Here is an 8,886-nt window from a genome sequence, read left to right as displayed (position 1 = left end):
TATTACATTCTATTCCGAAAGAGTTGACGAACCAAATATCAACTATAGTAATGATACATATTTCAGGTACTTGAACCAAACAAATGTATTGGAATGAATGACCTCATTCCAAACCCAAGATATCCGATTTCGAATCCGAATTCGATTCTGATGTGTGAACCAAACGCCACCTAAAAGGAGGAAGAGGATAGATAGTTGACAAATCATAATGTACAATTTGCTCCATGCCATCCCAAAAACAGACGAGTGTTTGGAAGACCTATCCAAACTCACCTAATTCAGGGCAGATTTACAATGGTGCATCAGTAGTTTTTGGATTTTTATGATCTTCTTATTAAATCCTATTAAACTATCCATCAGCAATCAATATCAAACTCCAACATATAACCCAATGGTTGTCTGTTATTTGACATGCAAGATGATGGCGCTCCGGGGATTCGAATGAACTGCATATATTGCCTGTGCAAAAAAGGGATGTCCAGAGAACCCATGATAAGATATGTTGGTGGAATTATAGTTGCTTTCATGAGAATTAATTTGGAAGGCAATCCCCGGGACTTGCTGGCTAATGCCATCCGGGATGGAAATCTAAGAGTACTTGCAGAGCTCCAAGTTGTTGATTTCCTTGTTTAGTGAGTGATTCAAACGATTGTTCCAACAAAAATAATGAAAAAAAAAAAGAAGTTGAGGGAAATACTTCAACAAAGTGCAGAAAGTGGATCTTTATTCCTAGACATAGATTTTGCAAGCCACTTGCACAACCTTTTTTAAAGCTTTAAGAAATCACACATTTTTTTCTTCAAAGTTTCTTTTCACTTTCTCATACAATTGCCCCGTGCAGCCGATAAAACTTATTTCGTAGTTTCACAGCATCTTTTGGTGATGATTTCACTTTTTACATTGGAAAATGTGTGAAAAAGCGCACCAGAATGATTAATTAACAAGCACAGTGCAATTTTGTACATTTGAGAGTCTATTTATATCAGCTTCTCCACTAATTTTTTTTTTTGGTGTACATCTAATTATACATGTTGTCAAAAAGTTTGTATAAATACCCTTGATATCATTGCATATTTTCTTTACAATTTTTTCCCCTTGGACAAAGCCACAAGTTATATTTGAGAGTCTTGCAGACCCGTTCCCGTTTTAGTGATGAGTAAAAAGAGGGCAAAATTGCATCGTTTATTAATGGACAATCTTAGTAGTTAACACTGCCTTTTCACTAATCTTGGCTCTCGGGTAGAAAGACCTGCGAGCCTGTGACCTTATATACCTCTTACCAAGTCTTACACCCAAAATTTCTCTACTCATTTCGCGAAGTGCTTACCTCACCATGCTGATGCGAATTATCTGCTCCAAAATCTTCGCAGGCGTGGAAAGTCTGTTTCTTTGACCACCAGTGACAAAGTAGCTTACGGGATGCTGAAACACTCAAAACTACGTCCGACCCTTTGCATCATCTTTGCTTGCGCATGTCCACAACCAACCATCAGCACTCTCAGAGAGTCTCTTTGGAATTTGCAAGTGAGTTTTCAAGAAACCAAAAAAATTGTTGACTCAGGACTTTGCTTTACAAGAATGGCCCTTTTGAATTCTATGAACATACACAAGGTTCATTAAAAGAAGTGAGTTACAGGGAAATGGCAAGTGAGTTTTCATGAAACGAAAAATTGTCGACTCAAGGACTTTTCATTACAAGAACGTCCCTTTCCAATTCTATGGTCGTATACGAGGTTGCGAGCAAATTGAGTTACTGGGAACCGACTTAGTCGAATTGACTTAACAAGTTCGTCTGAGTCCGGCTCAAGTATAGGGATACTTTGTCCACTGGCTTGTCAAGCCAGTTCTGTACCATATGTTAAATAAACTTTTTTTAATTAATAGTAAAATTACATGTAGGTTTTTCCTACCATTATTATTTCCCAAATAAAATGTTTATTTCACTCATGTTAAAACAAAAAAACCCCATGTGATAAACCTAATACACAGAAAAGCCCCCTATGGTTTCAAAATATACAATACGACCTCTCATACTTTGAACTAAATTGTAAAGGTGACGGAAATGAACAAAATGACCAAAATGCCCTGGTATAATAAAGCAAAAGACAACTCAAAAAAATCATTTGTTTTATTCTCTAAATAGAGAGAATCGAGGGTTAAGGGGTAGAATAGGTATATTGGATAAAAATTAGGTATAAAAATTTTTTTTTAAGTTCCAATAAATCATTTCCATTAAATTTAACGGATTCCGTCACCTTTACAATTTAGTTCAATGTATGAGGTGCCGTGTTGTATATTTTGAAACCATAAGGGGCTTTTCTGTGTATTAGCCTTACCACAGGGGGCTTTTTTGTTTTTTACCAAAAAAAAAAAGATCGGCTTTGTATGGATGGGTAATTATTTCGAAAAAAAATATCGCTTACATCATAAACACATTTTCTAATCCATTTTTTTTATATTTACAATCACTTTTTTATCTCACATACATCACGTCACAAAAAGTGTTACAGTAATTATTCTAAATAATTATTTGGAATAATACTCTATCCATACAATTTTTTATTTTTCTTTGATCTCGATTAGATTTGAACTCAAATTCTTACTGTACATTGAAAGTTCTATCGAATTCAAGCCTGTTAAGTTCGACACATTTACAGTCCTGGTAGGTATATGAACGTTCTAACAACCTAGTATGATGGCCTTTTAATATTCCTCCGTCTTTTCATGGCATTTCTGAGGAGTGAAGCCAAGTCAAACAAAAAGTCAATCATGGGCATCAAATCAAATGGTCCCGATCTTATCCTCAGTGCTGACACTCCAAATGATTCCCCGGAAGGAGCACGACATTTGCCACTCGATTCTTCTCAATGGGTAATCCGTCTTCTTTTCCAAAAGCAAATTTTTTAAATATAATATTATAATAATACATAATAATTTTAAAAATATCTCATTTATATAATATATCAAGTATTTTAAAAAAAAATTCACATATATCTCACAAAACAACTATGGACCGTAAGAAAGCTGCAGTTTCCGAGGTCATTTCCAACTAGTAGTATAAATTCTTGCTGGTGCTTATAAGATTACATCGGAAGGTACATAAGATTAGCCTCTGAATTAAGAGGCCAAAATAATTGACTTTTGGGAGCATTTTATGACTAATATTGGCAGTGAAATGACAACAGGCTTCAAATAGTTTGCATGGGAACTATCGAGTAACCATAGTGACATCGGCAGGAACCAACTGTTATGACTCAAAAACTTAGAAGCTCTAAGGACGTTACATTTGTTTGCAAACAAATTGGGATCGATGAGAAAGTTGGGTGTTTTAGCTAATGCAGATGTCGGTATTAGGTACACAACATCTACCACAAAGGCAGAGAGTTGGCCAACCAAAATCTGGCAACGGCCGTCTTTTTTTTCCCACGTTCCCGACATGCAAAACTGATGTGGGAAATCCATCCTGCTGGTTTTATGTTTATATTCTTAAGAGGCTGAGGCCTTGTTTGGACAGCGTCGAAAAATTACATCATTTTTTGTGATCACATTTTTCAGTTACTGGACGCGTTTTTGCTGGAAATTGCTTAGAAGACAAGGCTAATGGTGGTTGTGATTGAACGCTTCCCGAATGAGTGCTCATTTGAAAGCGGCTCATGTGTTAATTTATTTGTAAAAGTGAAATTAGGTTAGAAAGGTATTTAAATAGAGGATAGAGTCAATAATAATTAATTATGAATGTGTATGCCTTCACTTCAAATGGTACGTTAAGTTTTATATTGAGAATAATAAATTTAATTGGAGGGTGATTTTTGTTTGAACAAAATCAAAGTGACTACGCGCTTGTTCAATCTTTTAATAGACCTCTTAAGGAAAATTATCTCCCAAACAAGAAAAAAAAATTAAATGAATAAACGAAGATAAAGAAAACGTGGCAGTGAAGAAACCGCGTGGCGCGTCGCACACGTTACAACCGCCTTGTTTTTCCCATTCTAAGTATTAGATTCTTATCCTGGAATAAACACACTATTTGGAATAAACACAGCTCATTAGTATTTGGGATAATTTCCAGCTCTTTTCAGTCGTCCTTTTCTTTTACGTTTAAAGTCTTGCTCATTACATTTGAAAAGCCAAGGTTCAAATGTATTAGACCTTCGGATTATTAAAGCGAGAAAGAAACAGATGCTTTATGCATGACGGTTCACATCATATGCTTCTGCTTCTATAAATACAATCAGCACCGGGTATTGAATCAACCAACACACCCAACTCATGCAACAGGTTTTCTAAAATCTTTTCATGCAGCTAGTCAAATTGGTTGAGATCGTGAACCATTAGCTTTTATCTCCCTCCGATTTCTGTACTTGTCTTTTATCTTGTGCGAGATAGAAAATCTCAAAATTCTTTTTCTTACCAGCTATCATTGGCTTTCGAAATTATGTCTTCAATAGTTGATGCAAATTTGTCCTGCATTAACCTGGTTGTGCACCTTAGTAAACTCAACAAAACCAAAAAGAAATGGGGCTCTGCTTTTCTGACCATATATTGTTCAAGGGCCTTCAAAAATGTTCTTAGTCGTAGAAAGAGCAAGATTTCACCAGTACCTTCAGACCCAATTATCATCGATATTCCCGAAGTTCCTCCCAGCTTTTGCAATGTTGATCAGACAACTCTAACAAAGCTTGTCAAGGAGAAAAGCCTAGGTCAGCTTGACCAATTAGGTGGTATTCAGGGTATAGCTGCTTCTCTTAACACTGAAGTTCAGCATGGATTAAATGGTGATGACGCCGAAGATATTTTAAGCAGAATTGAAGCCTTTGGTAGCAACACATATCGTAAGCCTCCCAAAAAGGGATTCTTCCATTTTGTTTGGGAAGCTTTTCAAGATCCTACAATTGCCATTCTTTTGGCATGTGCTGCACTATCTCTTGTTTTTGGCATAAAAGAGAATGGTCCAAAAGAAGGATGGTATGATGGTGGAAGTATATTTGTTGCAGTTTTTCTTGTCATTTCTGTTTCAGCTATCAGTAATTTTAGGCAGAACCGGCAATTTGAGAAGCTTTCCAAGGTCAGCAGCAATATCCCTGTTGAAGTTGTGAGAAATGGCAGGAGACAGCAAATTTCAATCTTTGAAATTGTTGTTGGAGACGTTGTTCGCTTGAAGATTGGTGATCAGGTACCTGCTGATGGATTATTCTTGGAGGGGCATTCCTTACGCATTGATGAGTCAAGCATGACTGGAGAAAGTGATCATCTAGAAGTTAATCAAAACCAGAATCCATTCTTGACTTCTGGTACCAAAGTAGCTGATGGATATGGTCAGATGCTTGTTACTTCTGTTGGAATGAACACAACTTGGGGGGAAATGATGAGCTCTGTTAGCCAGGACTCCAATGAGAAAACTCCCCTTCAATCGCGCCTCAATAAGCTAACTTCAGCAATTGGTAAAGTTGGTTTAGCAGTTGCTTTCTTAGTTCTTTTGGTGCTATTAGTTCGCTACTTCACTGGTCATACAAAGGACGCAAACGGAATCAAGGAGTACAATGGCAGCAAAACAAAGGCTGATGATGTGATCAATGCTGTGGTGAAAATTATTGCTGCAGCTGTAACAATTGTAGTTGTTGCAATTCCAGAAGGTTTGCCTCTGGCTGTAACACTTACACTTGCTTATTCGATGAAGAGAATGATGGCTGATCAAGCAATGGTGAGAAAGCTTTCTGCTTGTGAAACAATGGGCTCTGCTACAACCATCTGTACAGACAAAACAGGTACTCTTACTCTAAATAGAATGACAGTAACAAAATTTTGGCTGGGAAAGGAATCAGTAGAGAAAGATAGCTACCTTTCTATCTCAACCAATGTTCTTAAATTGCTTCGTGAAGCTGTGAGCCTAAACACAACAGGAAGTGTTTATAGGTCGATTAATTTAGGAACTGAGGGCCTCGAGTTCTCAGGAAGTCCTACTGAGAAAGCAATTCTGTCTTGGGCTGTGATGGAATTAAATATGGACATGGAGAGAGTAAAACAGAATTGCTCCATTCTTCATGTCGAAGCATTCAATTCCCAGAAGAAAAGAAGTGGAGTGTTGATGAAGAAAATGGTGGATAACTCGACTCATGTCCACTGGAAAGGAGCTGCTGAAATGATACTAGCTATGTGCTCGCATTACTACAACCTTGAAGGAGAAGTCACATTACTTGATCATCTTGAGAGGAAGAAATTTGAAGAAATAATACAGGGCATGGCTGCCAGCAGTCTGAGATGCATTGCATTTGCTCACAAGCAAATAACAGAAGCCAATGATGCCAGTGGAGAAATACAGCAAACATTAGAAGACAGAAACTTGATCCTTTTGGGGATTGTAGGCCTAAAGGATCCCTGTCGCCCCGGTGTGAAGAAAGCTGTGGAAGATTGTCAATATGCTGGTGTGAAGATCAAAATGATCACTGGCGACAATGTCTTCACTGCAAGAGCAATAGCCACTGAATGTGGAATACTTAGCCCGATCTTGAGGCTAACGATGAATTGGTGGTAGAAGGTGTTGAATTTCGCAACTACACAGATGAGGAACGGATGGAAAAAGTTGATAAAATTGTTGTAATGGCGAGATCGTCTCCTTTTGACAAGCATCTCATGGTGAAATGCTTAAAAGAGAAAGGTCATGTTGTAGCGGTGACTGGAGATGGAACAAACGACGCGCCAGCATTGAAAGAAGCTGATATAGGACTTTCTATGGGGATTCAAGGCACTGAAGTCGCCAAGGAGAGTTCAGATATTGTCATTTTGGATGACAATTTTGCTTCTGTTGCCACAGTGCTTACATGGGGAAGGTGTGTATACAGCAATATCCAGAAATTTATTCAGTTCCAACTCACGGTGAATGTGGCAGCTCTAGTGATCAACTTTGTAGCAGCAATTTCAGCTGGAGAAGTACCATTAACAGCAGTTCAACTCTTGTGGGTAAATCTCATCATGGATACTCTTGGAGCCTTAGCACTAGCAACAGAAAGACCAACAAAGGATCTCATGGACAAGCCTCCAGTGGGGCGTACTGAATCCCTCATCACCAACATCATGTGGAGGAACTTAATGTCTCAAGCCTTGTATCAGATAACAGTTTTGCTGACATTACAGTTCAAAGGAAAATCAATCTTTGGTGTTAGCGAAAAGGTAAACGCTACGTTGATCTTCAACACTTTTGTTCTTTGCCAAGTGTTCAATGAGTTCAACGCAAGGAAACTTGAGAGTAAGAATGTGTTTGAGGGGATACACAGGAACAAGTTGTTCTTGGGAATTATTGGAGTAACAATTATTCTTCAAGTGGTGATGGTGGAGTTTTTGAAGAGGTTTGCTAATACAGAAAGGTTGAATTGGGGGCAATGGGGAGCTTGTATAGGAATCGCAGCTGCATCCTGGCCAATTGGCTGGATTGTTAAGTGCATGCCTGTTCCGGACAGACCAGTGTTCAGTTATCTCAAGTGGAAGAACTTCTGTTGAAATATGTCAACTTTTCCTACAAAATTTACTAGATTATATTTAGGTTCAGAATAATTATGCTCCGTTTGGATTAACTATTTTTTGGGGTGTTTTTGAAAATTTTATTGTAGCAGTATATATGAAAAATTTTTATAATAAAATTTTTTTGAAATATTTGATATATTGTATGGATGAGATGTTTTTTGAGTTATTGTGTATTATTGTAGCATTATATTTAAAAAACTTATTTTAAAAAAATGGCCAATCCAAACGGAGCGTAACTAGTTAGCAGAAGAATAAGAATATTTATTAATCAAAAAATCATATTGATTTGTTATTAAATATTTTAGCTAAGATTTGCATGTTATCAAGTAGTTTTTGTTGAGATTTTTAGGATAATATGATATTTTGTTAGTTTACTACTTGTAATCATTATAAATTGTAACTTGATGAATGAATAACATAAGTTCATTTTAAGATTCAATACAAGTCTCTTATAAGCTTTTTTTGCAAAAAAAAAAAAAAAAAAAAAAAACCAACAACTTCAAATGCATGTATAATGGAGTAGTGTGCTCAAAGTTTCGTTTTAATATCTTCTGTAGTTTGCTTCTGTAATGTACTTTTGTGGTAAATTCTTGCTGAGTTCAATATTTACACTTACCAATAAATCAAACAACTTCTACTATTTGTTATTAGGAAAACAGCAATATCACAAAGTTTCGTAGTAGTTTATGCTGATTTGTTAGTTTAGAAAATGATTAGACTCCACCATAACATTGGGATACATATTACAAATTCTTGCTTCTTGAGCTATTCGCAATATTCATAAGCAAACTCATGATTTTCTGCTAATGAATATAAAGAATAGCCAAGATCCATAAAGTCTAATTGACGAATTTGGGCCCAACGTGGTTCAATGACTTAGACAAATCATTTTGGACGTCTAAAGACTGAGATGTTTCTCAAACCCAAGCCCATTGATATGTAGCCAAGAAGAAGTAGCCACCACGTGATAACAGAATTTGAAGGAACAATACGACTTTAAGACAAAAATGGTAAAATTAAAGGATAAATGTTTTGTACACGGTCACTATTATCTTGGCGGATTTAGATGCATGTTACATATATAAAATTTGATATTTAAATTCAATTGAGATAATGTGACATGTATCTAAACCTGTAAATGTATAAATTGACAGTGTTGGAAAGATTGATCCAAAATTAAAACTTATAATGGGCAAATTGAAGTTCCATAACTTAGTTGAACTGGCTATGCAATTTATGTTTGTTTGGATTGAGCATTATTTCCCCAATTTTATTTGCTTACATCATCATTACAATTTCCAATACACCTTTTTATCTTCCCAATTTCCTTTTTATCTCACATACATCACATCACAAAAAGTGCTACAG

At 36.4% G+C, this 8,886-nt stretch overlaps 1 pseudogene; it reads left to right on the top strand.

Annotated features, from left to right (window-relative positions):
* Positions 1–4,435: 4,435 nt before the first annotated feature.
* On the top strand, positions 4,436–7,593 carry LOC113764748 (annotated as a pseudogene).
* Positions 7,594–8,886: the final 1,293 nt, after the last annotated feature.

The sequence above is a fragment of the Coffea eugenioides genome, chromosome 3 (assembly GCF_003713205.1).
Source record: "Coffea eugenioides isolate CCC68of chromosome 3, Ceug_1.0, whole genome shotgun sequence".
Taxonomy (NCBI): Eukaryota; Viridiplantae; Streptophyta; class Magnoliopsida; order Gentianales; family Rubiaceae; genus Coffea; species Coffea eugenioides.
The sequence above is the reverse complement of the archived record's forward strand: the minus strand, read 5'-3'. Positions and strand labels throughout refer to the sequence as shown.